This window comes from Coccinella septempunctata, chromosome 7 (assembly GCF_907165205.1).
Source record: "Coccinella septempunctata chromosome 7, icCocSept1.1, whole genome shotgun sequence".
Lineage (NCBI taxonomy): Eukaryota > Metazoa > Arthropoda > Insecta > Coleoptera > Coccinellidae > Coccinella > Coccinella septempunctata.
Genome location: NC_058195.1, coordinates 22361511 through 22375266, shown reverse-complemented (window position 1 = coordinate 22375266; position 13756 = coordinate 22361511). Strand labels below are relative to the sequence as shown.

The 13756-nt window shown below is 36.0% G+C and overlaps 1 long non-coding RNA gene across 1 annotated transcript; it reads right to left on the bottom strand.

Annotated features, from left to right (window-relative positions):
• Positions 1-12126: 12126 nt before the first annotated feature.
• Positions 12127-13097, bottom strand: LOC123317588. The gene is made up of 2 exons (XR_006538187.1): positions 12821-13097; positions 12127-12565 (listed from the first exon to the last, which is right to left on the bottom strand). It is a non-coding gene; the product is annotated as an uncharacterized LOC123317588 (long non-coding RNA).
• Between the last annotated feature and the right edge of the window lie 659 nt (positions 13098-13756).

Here is a 13756-nt window from a genome sequence, read left to right as displayed (position 1 = left end):
TTTTCGAATTGAGATACACATGTTGAATTTCAGTTCGATAGTTCAGATAGGAATTGAGATTTTAGTGGTCAATTCTGCAAAGTGTGATATCAATTCCTCAAAAACTGTTGGATCAATTCGAACCAAATCTTGAAACTGCACATAGTTTTCGGATTGAGATGCACATGTTGAATTTCAGTTCGATAGTTCAGATAGGAATTGAGATTTCAGTGGTCAATTCGGCAAAGTGTGATATCAATTCCTTGAAAACTGTTTTATCAATTCGAATCAAATCTTGAAACTGCACATAGTTTTCGAAATGAGATGCTTATGTTGAATTTCAGTTCGAAAGTTCTGATAGGAATTGAGATTTCAGTGGTCTATTCGGCAAAGTGTGATATCAATTCCTCAAAAACTGTTGAACCAATTCTACCCAAATCTTGAAACTGCACATAGTTTTCGAATTGAGATGCACATATTGAATTTCAGATTGATATTTCAGTAGTCGATTCGGCAAAATATCATTTCAATTCCTAAGGAACTATTGGATCGATTCGAACCAAAACTTGAAACTGCACATAGTTTTCGAATTGAGATGCACATGTTGAATTTAAGTTCGATAGTTCTGATAGGAATCGAGTTTTCAGTGCACATAGTTTTCGAATTGAGATGCACATGTTGAATTTGAGTTCGATAGTTCTGATAGGAATCGAGATTTCAGTGGACGATTCAACATAGTATCATTTGAATTCCTAAGGAACTATTGGATCAATTCGACCCAAACCTCGAAACTGTACACAGTTTTCGAATTGAGATGCACATGTTGAATTTCAGTTCGATAGTGCAGATAGGAATTGAGATTTCAGTGGTCTATTCGGCAAAGTGTGATATCAATTCCTCGAAAACTGTTGGTTCAATTCGAACCAAATCTTGAAACTGCATATAGTTTTCGAAATGAGATGCACATGTTGAATTTCAGATCGATAGTTCTAATAGGAATGGAGATTTCAGAAGTCGATTCGACAAAATATCATTTCAATTCCTAAGGAACTATTGGATCAATTCGAATCAAATCTTGAAACTAAACATAGTTTTCGGATTGAGATGCACATGTTGAATTTCAGTTCGATAGTTCTAATAGGAATTGAGATTTCAGTGGTCAATTCGGCAAAGTGTGATATCAATTCCTCGAAAACTGTTGATTCAATTCGAACCAAATCTTGAAATTACACACAGTTTTCGAATTGAGATTTCAGTGGTCAATTCGGCAAAGTGTGATATCAATTCCACGAAAACTGTTGGATCAATTCGAACCAAATTTTGAAACTGCACATAGTTTACGAATTGAGATGCATGTTGAATTTCAGTTCGATAGTTCTGATAGGAATGAAGATATCAGTAGTCGATTCGGCAAAATATCATTTCAATTCTTACGGAACTATTGGATCGATTCGAACCAAATCTTGAAACTGCACATAGTTTTCGAATTGAGATGCACATGTTGAATTTCAGTTCGATAGTTCATATAGGAATTGAGATTTCAGTGGTCAATTCGGCAAAGTGTAATGTCAATTCCTCGAAAACTGTTGGATCAATTCGAACCAAATCTTGAAACTGCACATAGTTTTCTAATTGAGATGCAGATGTTGAATTTCAGTTCGATAGTGCAGATAGGAATTGAGATTTCAGTGGTCTGTTCGGCAAAGTGTGATATCAATTCCTCGAAAACTGTTGGATCAATTCGAACCACATCTTGAAACTGAACATAGTTTTCGAAATGAGATGCATATGTTGAATTTCAGTTCGATAGTTCTGATAGGGATTGAGATTTCAGTGGTCTATTCGGCAAAGTGCGATGTCAATTCCTCAAAAACTGTTGAACCAATTCAACCCAAATCTTGAAACTGCACATAGTTTTCGAATTGAGATGCACATGTTGAATTTCAGTTCGATAGTGCAGATAGGAATTGAGATTTCAGTAGTCGATTCGGCAAAATATCATTTCAATTCCTAAGGAACTATTGAATCGATTCGAACCAAATCTTGAAACTGCACATAGTTTTCGAATTGAGATGCACATGTTGAATTTCAGTTCGATAGTGCAGATAGGAATTGAGATTTCAGTGGTCTATTCGGCAAAATATCATTTCAATTCCTAAGGAACTATTGGATCGATTCGATCCAAATCTTGAAACTGTACATAGTTTTCGAATTGAGATGCACAAGTTGAATTTCAGTTCGATAGTTCAGATAGGAATTAAGATTTCAGTGCTCAATTCGGCAAAGTGTGATATCAATTCCTCGAGAACTGTTGGATCAATTCGAACCAAATCTTGAAACTGCACATAGTTTTCGAATTGAGATGCACATGTTGAATTTCAGTTCGATAGTGCAGATAGGAATTGAGATTTCAGTGGTCTATTCGTCAAAGTGTGATATCAATTCCTCGAAAACTGTTGGTTCAATTCGAACCAAATCTTGAAACTGCACATAGTTTTCGAATTGAGATGCACATGTTGAATTTCAGTTCGATAGTGCAGATAGGAATTGAGATTTCAGTGCTCAATTCGGCAAAGTGTGATATCAATTCCTCGAGAACTGTTGGATCAATTCGACCCAAACCTCGAAACTGCACATAGTTTTCGAAATGAGATGCACATGTTAAATTTCAGTCGAATGTGCAGATAGGAATTGAGATTTCAGTGGTCTATTCGGCAAAGTGTGATATCAATTCCTCAAAAACTGTTGAACAAATTCGACCCAAATCTTGAAACTGCACAAAGTTTTCGAATTGAGATGCACATGTTGAATTTCAGATCGATAGTTCTGATAAGAATGAAGATTTCAGTAGTCGATTCGGCAAAATATCATCTCAATTCCTAAGGAACTATTGGATCGGTTCGAACCAAATCTTGAAACTGCACATAGTTCTCGAATTGAGATGCACAAGTTGAATTTCAGTTCGATAGTTCAGATAGGAATTGAGATTTCAGTGGTCAATTCGGCAAAGTGTGATATCAATTCCTCGAAAACTGTTGGATCCATTCGAACCAAATCTTGAAACTGCACATAGTTTTCGAATTGAGATGCACATGTTGAATTTCAGTTCGATAGTTCTGATAGGAATTGAGATTTCAGTGGTCGATTCGACAAAATATCATTTCAATTCCGAAGGAACTGTTGGATCAATTCGACCCAAATCTCGAAACTGTACACAGTTTTCAAATTGAGATGCACATGTTGAATTTCAGTTCGATAGTTCAGATAGGAATTGAGATTTTAGTGGTCAATTCTGCAAAGTGTGATATCAATTCCTTTAAAACTGTTGGATCAATTCGAACCAAATCTTGAAACAGCACATTGTTTTCGAATTGAGATGCACATGTTGAATTTCAGTTCGATAGTTCTGATAGGAATTGAGATTTCAGTGGTCGATTCGACAAAATATCATTTCAATTCCGAAGGAACTGTTGGATCAATTCGACCCAAATCTCGAAACTGTACACAGTTTTCAAATTGAGATGCACATGTTGAATTTCAGTTCGATAGTTCAGATAGGAATTGAGATTTTAGTGGTCAATTCTGCAAAGTGTGATATCAATTCCTTTAAAACTGTTGGATCAATTCGAACCAAATCTTGAAACTGCACATAGTTTTCGCATTGAGATGCACATGTTGAATTTCAGTTCGATAGTTCAGATAGGAATTGAGATTTCAGTGGTCAATTCGGCAAAGTGTGATATCAATTCCTCAAAAACTGTTGAACCAATTCGACCCAAATCTTGAATCTGCACAAAGTTTTCGAATTAAGATGCACATGTTGAATTTCAGATCGATAGTTCTGATAGGAATGAAGATTTCAGTAGTCGATTCGGCAAAATATCATCTCAATTCCTAAGGAACTATTGGATCGGTTCGAACCAAATCTTGAAAATGCACATAGTTCTCGAATTGAGATGCACAAGTTGAATTTCAGTTCGATAGTTCAGATAGGAATTGAGATTTCAGTGGTCAATTCGGCAAAGTGTGATATCAATTCCTCGAAAACTGTTGGATCCATTCGAACCAAATCTTGAAACTGCACATAGTTTTCGAATTGAGATGCACATGTTGAATTTCAGATCGATAGTTCTAATAGGAATGGAGATTTCAGAAGTCGATTCGACAAAATATCATTTCAATTCCTAAGGAACTATTGGATCAATTCGAATCAAATGTTGAAACTAAACATAGTTTTCGGATTGAGATGCACATGTTGAATTTCAGTTCGAAAGTTCTGATAGGAATTGAGATTTCAGTGGTCAATTCGGCAAAGTGTGATATCAATTCCTCGAAAACTGTTGATTCAATTCGAACCAAATCTTGAAATTTCACACAGTTTTCGAATTGAGATTTCAGTGGTCAATTCGGCAAAGTGTGATATCAATTCCACGAAAACTGTTGGATCAATTCGAACCAAATCTTGAAACTGCACATAGTTTTCGAATTGAGATGCATGTTGAATTTCAGTTCGATAGTTCTGATAGGAATGAAGATTTCAGTAGTCGATTCGGCAAAATATCATTTCAATTCCGAAGGAACTGTTGGATCAATTCGACCCAAATCTCGACACTGTACACAGTTTGAGATGCACATGTTGAATTTCAGTTCGATAGTTCAGATAGGAATTGAGATTTTAGTGGTCAATTCTGCAAAGTGTGATATCAATTCCTCAAAAACTGTTGGATCAATTCGAACCAAATCTTGAAACTGCACATAGTTTTCGGATTGAGATGCACATGTTGAATTTCAGTTCGATAGTTCAGATAGGAATTGAGATTTCAGTGGTCAATTCGGCAAAGTGTGATATCAATTCCTCGAAAACTGTTGGATCAATTCGAACCAAATCTTGAAAACTATGTGCAGTTTCAAGATTTGGTTCGAATTGATCCAACAGTTTTCAAGGAATTGATATCACACTTTGCCGAATTGACCACTGAAATCTCAATTCGAAAACTGTGTGAAATTTCAAGATTTGGTTCGAATTGAATCAACAGTTTTCGAGGAATTGATATCACACATTGCCGAATTGACCACTGAAATCTCAATTCCTATCTGAACTATCGAACTGAAATTCAACATGTGCATCTCAATCCGAAAACTATGTTTAGTTTCAAGATTTGATTCGAATTGATCCAATAGTTCCTTAGGAATTGAAATGATATTTTGTCGAATCGACTTCTGAAATCTCCATTCCTATTAGAACTATCGATCTGAAATTCAACATGTGCATCTCATTTCGAAAACTGTATGCAGTTTCAAGATTTGGTTCGAATTGAACCAACAGTTTTCGAGGAATTGATATCACACTTTGCCGAATAGACCACTGAAATCTCAATTCCTATCTGCACTATCGAACTGAAATTCAACATGTGCATCTCAATTCGAAAACTGTGTACAGTTTCGAGGTTTGGGTCGAATTGATCCAATAGTTCCTTAGGAATTCAAATGATACTATGTTGAATCGTCCACTGAAATCTCGATTCCTATCAGAACTATCGAACTTAAATTCAACATGTGCATCTCAATTCGAAAACTATGTGCACTGAAAACTCGATTCCTATCAGAATTATCGAACTTAAATTCAACATGTGCATCTCAATTCGAAAACTATGTGCAGTTTCAAGATTTGGTTCGAATCGATCCAATAGTTCCTTAGGAATTGAAATGATATTTTGCCGAATCGACTACTGAAATATCAATCTGAAATTGAACATGCGCATCTCATTTCGAAAACTATGTGCAGTTTCAAGATTTGGTTCGAATTGAACCAACAGTTTTCGAGGAATTGATATCACACTTTGCCGAATAGACCACTGAAATCTCAATTCCTATCTGCACTATCGAACTTGAAATTCAACATGTGCATCCCAATTCGAAAACTGTGTACAGTTTCGAGGTTTGGGTCGAATTGATCCAATAGTTCCTTAGGAATTCAAATGATACTATGTTGAATCATCCACTGAAATCTCGATTCCTATCAGAACTATCGAACTTAAATTCAACATGTGCATCTCAATTCGAAAACTATGTGCACTGAAATCTCGATTCCTATCAGAACTATCGAACTTAAATTCAACATGTGCATCTCAATTCGAAAACTATGTGCAGTTTCAAGATTTGGTTCGAATCGATCCAATAGTTCCTTAGGAATTGAAATGATATTTTGTCGAATCGACTACTGAAATCTTCATTCCTATCTGAACTATCAATCTGAAATTCAACATGTGCATCTCATTTCGAAAACTATGTGCAGTTTCAAGATTTGATTCGAATTTAACCAACAGTTTTCGAGGAATTGATATCACACTTTGCCGAATTGACCACTGAAATATCAATTCCTATCTGCACCATCGAACTGAAATTCAACATGTGCATCTCAATTCGAAAACTGTGTACAGTTTCGAGGTTTGGGTCGAATTGATCCAATAGTTTCTTAGGAATTCAATTGATACTATGTTGAATCGTCCACTGAAATCTCGATTCCTATCAGAACTATCGAACTTAAATTCAACATGTGCATCTCAATTCGAAAACTATGTGCACTGAAATCTCGATTCCTATCAGAACTATCGAACTTAAATTCAACATGTGCATCTCAATTCGAAAACTATGTGCAGTTTCAAGATTTGGTTCGAATCGATCCAATAGTTCCTTAGGAATTGAAATGATATTTTGTCGAATCGACTACTGAAATCTTCATTCCTATCTGAACTATCAATCTGAAATTCAACATGTGCATCTCATTTCGAAAACTATGTGCAGTTTCAAGATTTGATTCGAATTTAACCAACAGTTTTCGAGGAATTGATATCACACTTTGCCGAATAGACCACTGAAATCTCAATTCCTATCTGCACTATCGAACTGAAATTCAACATGTGCATCTCTCAATTCGAAAACTGTGTACAGTTTCGAGGTTTGGGTCGAATTGATCCAATAGTTCTTCAGGAATTGAAATGATACTATGTCGAATCGACCACTGAAATCTCAATTCCTATCTGAACTATCGAACTGAAATTCAACATGTGCATCTCAATCCGAAAACTATGTGCAGTTTCAAGATTTGGTTCGAATTGATCCAATAGTTCCTTAGGAATTGAAATGATATTTTGTCGAATCGACTTCTGAAATCTCCATTATTATTAGAACTATCGATCTGAAATTCAACATGTGCATCTCATTTCGAAAACTATGTGCAGTTTCAAGATTTGGTTCGAATTGAACCAACAGTTTTCGAGGAATTGATATCACACTTTGCCGAATAGACCACTGAAATCTCAATTCCTATCTGCACTATCGAACTGAAATTCAACATGTGCATCTCTCAATTCGAAAACTGTGTACAGTTTCGAGGTTTGGGTCGAATTGATCCAATAGTTCCTTAGGAATTCAAATGATACTATGTTGAATCGTCCACTGAAATCTCGATTCCTATCAGAACTATCGAACTTAAATTCAACATGTGCATCTCAATTCGAAAACTATGTGCACTGAAATCTCGATTCCTATCAGAACTATCGAACTTAAATTCAACATGTGCATCTCAATTCGAAAACTATGTGCAGTTTCAAGATTTGGTTCGAATTGATCCAATAGTTCCTTAGGAATTGAAATGATATTTTGTCGAATCGACTACTGAAATCTTCATTCCTATCTGAACTATCAATCTGAAATTCAACATGTGCATCTCATTTCGAAAACTATGTGCAGTTTCAAGATTTGATTCGAATTTAACCAACAGTTTTCGAGGAATTGATATCACACTTTGCCGAATTGACCACTGAAATATCAATTCCTATCTGCACCATCGAACTGAAATTCAACATGTGCATCTCAATTCGAAAACTGTGTACAGTTTCGAGGTTTGGGTCGAATTGATCCAATAGTTTCTTAGGAATTCAATTGATACTATGTTGAATCGTCCACTGAAATCTCGATTCCTATCAGAACTATCGAACTCAAATTCAACATGTGCATCTCAATTCGAAAACTATGTGCACTGAAAACTCGATTCCTATCAGAACTATCGAACTTGAATTCAACATGTGCATCTCAATTCGAAAACTATGTGCAGTTTCAAGATTTGGTTCGAATCGATCCAATAGTTCCTTAGGAATTGAAATGATATTTTGCCGAATCGACTACTGAAATCTTCATTCCTATCTGAACTATCAATCTGAAATTCAACATGTGCATCTCATTCCGAAAACTATGTGCAGTTTCAAGATTTGGTTCGAATTGAACCAACAGTTTTCGAGGAATTGATATCACACTTTGCCGAATAGACCACTGAAATCTCAATTCCTATCTGCACTATCGAACTGAAATTCGACATGTGCATCTCAATTCGAAAACTGTGTACAGTTTCGAGATTTGGGTCGAATTGATCCAATAGTTCTTCAGGAATTGAAATGATACTATGTCGAATCGACCACTGAAATCTCAATTCCTATCTGAACTATCGAACTGAAATTCAACATGTGCATCTCAATCCGAAAACTATGTGCAGTTTCAAGATTTGGTGCGAATTGATCCAATAGTTCCTTAGGAATTGAAATGATATTTTGTCGAATCGACTTCTGAAATCTCCATTATTATTAGAACTATCGATCTGAAATTCAACATGTGCATCTCATTTCGAAAACTATGTGCAGTTTCAAGATTTGGTTCGAATTGAACCAACAGTTTTCGAGGAATTGATATCACACTTTGCCGAATAGACCACTGAAATCTCAATTCCTATCTGCACTATCGAACTGAAATTCAACATGTGCATCTCTCAATTCGAAAACTGTGTACAGTTTCGAGGTTTGGGTCGAATTGATCCAATAGTTCCTTAGGAATTCAAATGATACTATGTTGAATCGTCCACTGAAATCTCGATTCCTATCAGAACTATCGAACTTAAATTCAACATGTGCATCTCAATTCGAAAACTATGTGCAGTTTCAAGATTTGGTTCGAATCGATCCAATAGTTCCTTAGGAATTGAAATGATATTTTGTCGAATCGACTTCTGAAATCTTCATTCCTATCTGAACTATCAATCTGAAATTCAACATGTGCATCTCATTTCGAAAACTATGTGCAGTTTCAAGATTTGGTTCGAATTGAACCAACAGTTTTCGAGGAATTGATATCACACTTTGCCGAATTGACCACTGAAAATCAATTCCTATCTGCACTATCGAACTGAAATTCAACATGTGCATCTCAATTCGAAAACTGTGTACCGTTTCGAGGTTTGGGTCGAATTGATCCAATAGTTCCTTAGGAATTCAAATGATACTATGTTGAATCGTCCACTGAAATCTCGATTCCTATCAGAACTATCGAACTCAAATTCAACATGTGCATCTCAATTCGAAAACTATGTGCACTGAAAACTTGATTCCTATCAGAATTATCGAATTTGAATTCAACATGTGCATCTCAATTCGAAAACTATGTGCAGTTTCAAGATTTGGTTCGAATCGATCCAATAGTTCCTTAGGAATTGAAATGATATTTTGCCGAATCGACTACTGAAATCTTCATTCCTATATCTGAACTATCAATCTGAAATTCAACATGTGCATCTCATTCCGGAAACTATGTGCAGTTTCAAGATTTGGTTCGAATTGAACCAACAGTTTTCGAGGAATTGATATCACACTTTGCCGAATCGACCACTGAAATATCAATTCCTATCTGAACTATCGAACTGAAATTCAACATGTGCATCTCAATTCGAAAACTGTGTACAGTTTCGAGATTTGGGTCGAATTGATCCAATAGTTCTTTAGGATTTGAAATGATACTATGTCGAATCGACCACTGAAATCTCAATTCCTATCTGAACTATCGAACTGAAATTCAACATGTGCATCTCAATCCGAAAACTATGTGCAGTTTCAAGATTTGGTTCGAATTGATCCAATAGTTTCTTAGGAATTGAAATGATATTTTGTCGAATCGACTTCTGAAATCTCCATTCCTATTAGAACTATCGATCTGAAATTCAACATGTGCATCTCATATCGAAAACTATGTGCAGTTTCAAGATTTGGTTCGAATCGAACCAACAGTTTTCGAGGAATTGATATCACACTTTGCCGAATAGACCACTGAAATCTCAATTCCTTTCTGCACTATCGAACTGAAATTCAACATGTGCATCTCAATTCGAAAACTGTGTACAGTTTCGAGGTTTGGGTCGAATTGATCCAATAGTTCCTTAGGAATTCAAATGATACTATGTTGAATCGTCCACTGAAATCTCGATTCCTATCAGAACTATCGAACTTAAATTCAACATGTGCATCTCAATTCGAAAACTATGTGCACTGAAAACTCGATTCCTATCAGAACTATCGAACTTAAATTCAACATGTGCATCTCAATTCGAAAACTATGTGCAGTTTCAAGATTTGGTTCGAATTGATCCAACAGTTTTCGAGGAATTGATATCACACTTTGCCGAATTGACCACTGAAATCTCAATTTTTATCTGAACTATCGAACTGAAATTCAACATGTGCATCTCAATTCGAAAACTTTGTGAAATTTCAAGATTTGGTTCGAATTAAATCAACAGTTTTCGAGGAATTGACCACTGAAATCTCAATTCCTATCTGAACTATCGAACTGAAATTGAACATGTGCATCTCAATCCGAAAACTATGTGCAGTTTCAAGATTTGGTTCGAATTGATCCAATAGTTCCTTAGGAATTGAAATGATATTTTGTCGAATCGACTTCTGAAATTTCCATTCCTATTAGAACTATCGATCTGAAATTCAACATGTGCATCTCATTTCGAAAACTATGTGCAGTTTCAAGATTTGGTTCGAATTGAACCAACAGTTTTCGAGGAATTGATATCACACTTTGCCGAATAGACTACTGAAATCTCAATTCCTATTTGCACTATCGAACTGAAATTCAATATGTGCATATCAATTCGAAAACTATGTGCAGTTTCAAGATTTGGTTCGAATTGATCCAACAGTTTTCGAGGAATTGATATCACACTTTGTTGAATTGACCACTGAAATCTCAATTCCTATCTGAACTATCGAACCGAAATTCAACATGTGCATCTCAATTCGAAAACTATGTGCAGTTTCAAGATTTGGTTCGGATCGATCCAATAGTTCCTTAGGGATTGAAATGATATTTTGTCGAATCGACTTCTGAAATATCCATTCCTATTAGAACTATCGATCTGAAATTCAACATATGCATCTCATTTCGAAAACTATGTGCAGTTTCAAGATTTATTCCGAATTGAACCAACAGTTTTCGAGGAATTGATATCACACTTTGCCGAATAGAGCACTGAAATCTCAATTCCTATATGCATTTTCATACGGAAAATGCAATAACTATCGAAATGCACTGGTGCAGTTTCTTGAGACGACTGTTCTTTTTACAGTTTAACACCACAAAAAGAGGTTTCATTACATATGGATGCGTGTTTTTCCAAAATGAGACATTTATAGTTCAGCAACTCACATTACAAAAAACTGCATTGTGGGTTGCGGACACAACAGAACTATTGGATCAATTCGAACCAAATCTTGAAACTGCACATAGTTTTCGAAATGAGATGCACATGTTGAATTTCAGATCGATAGTTCTAATAGGAATGGAGATTTCAGAAGTCGATTCGACAAAATATCATTTCAATTCCTAAAGAACTATTGGATCAATTCGAACCAAATCCTTAAACTGCACATAGTTTTTGGATTGAGATTGATCCAACAGTTTTCGAGGAATTGATATCACACTTTGCCGAATAGACCACTGAAATCTCAATTCCTATCTGCACTATCGAACTGAAATTCAATATGTGCATATCAATTCGAAAACTATGTGCAGTTTCAAGATTTGGTTCGAATTGATCCAACAGTTTTCGAGGAATTGATATCACACTTTGCCGAATTGACCACTGAAATCTCAATTCCTATCTGAACTATCGAACTGAAATTCAACATGTGCATCTCATTTCGAAAACTATGTGCAGTTTGTAACGTGACAATTGCCCTGAAGGGCGTTCGAGCATGAAACTCTACTTCTAATTTCTCAAGGGGGGCTTGATTACCCCAGCAACAAAATTCCCAGTCAGGTTTTTCACAATATATTATTTAAAATAATTACAATGTACAATCTGAAAATCAGTCGTAATGACAGGAATTTAAAGTTTACAGTCTCTCAAAATTTCACAACTTAGATCTACTTAGCTTAAGTGAGTTCAAGCAACAGATCTGTCCCTGTTGGACGTGGGTTTCCTGTAGTATTCGATAATGTGCAGCGTAGAGTTGAATTCAGCCCAAGGTTGATGATTCTGCTTTAAACCAAAATCGTACTTTCACAGTCAGACACCTGTATTTCAGTCCAAATTCTATTAAGCCTCAAGCTCCGTTCAAATGCTGTGCCTCAAGCCAAAGTTGCATTCCAAATTCTTGTCAGACACATAAGCACCCAGCTCCGGTACAGAAATTGGAGCTCCAGTCCAAAAATTTGAGCTCCGGACCAAAAATTTGAGCTCCGGACCAAAAAGCTATGCGAAATAAACAAGAATGAAAATGTGCAGAAAAATTTAACAGAACTCCTTCTCAACTCTTCATGAGAAAACAAAGATTTTCATGAACAAAATGATTATTAAATAAACCTGAGAAGGAATCCTGCTCTGGGGAAATGATAAGCAGTGCAAGAACATGTGCTGCAAAACAAAATGAAGGCAAGCAATAAATCTAGAACCAGCAAATTTACCTAATCAAATATTCCTAGTGAATTAAAGGAATTATGAACCTACCGAGACAATATTGTTAACCTCGCCAACTTAAAATTCATTAATTTCAGAATAATCAATCGATGAGTTCCGATAAGACATTTCGACAGATAACCTTCTTCCTTGAGGGAAAAAGCGGAAAAGAAAGAACCTTCGAGAGATTTTCAATGCGCAGACAAATGAAAGATCACAGAGGCGCGAGACACAGAGTTAATGTGTGTCAACGTAAAGATGTAGTTCGCGAAAATCAGCGGCGTTGCAACAATAAAGTGTTAAGCATGGGCGTGCAAGTCGTTGCACACACCTCTAACCAGGAAAGAAAAAAAATTTGCAAAAATTTTTTTTATAAAACATGCTGAAGGCTGAACACAGTGAAGGCTACTTGAAAATAATGTGAAAATGAAGAACGCTGAAGGCGATTCAAGAGGTAAAATGCTGAAGGCTATTTGAAATCTCGAAGACAATGAATTCGATAAAACTTATAAACTAGGAAAAGGTTAAAGATATCTAGTCACTGAAGGTGGCTAGATACCGGCATGTCCAGCTAGATATGAGGTAAAAATACAAAACCGATTCAACTAAAGATATTAAATAATGGGCCGAAATTTTTTTAATAATTTTTTTGCGAACTAAAAAGACAAACTTCATCGAAACCCGAATCGAAGATTTCGATGAAGGCGCTGGACAAGCAGGATATTCTTTAACTAAGGTCGCTTCCCCTGCGACCCCCATCACATCTTAGAGTGGTGATGTCCGTATCGAGAGTCACAATCGGTATAAGAAAAATTTTTCATGTCAAAGGTCGGTATCGTCACAAGTCATAATCGGAAGATTCAGTGGTCCGCGTGGGCAAAAAGCTACGGCTTAGTGCACGACCAACTGATAACTCGTCGGGAGTTTTACAAAGAAGAAAGAGTCAAAATCCGTAAGAAAAAAAAAACACTAGCCCGATAAAGATGT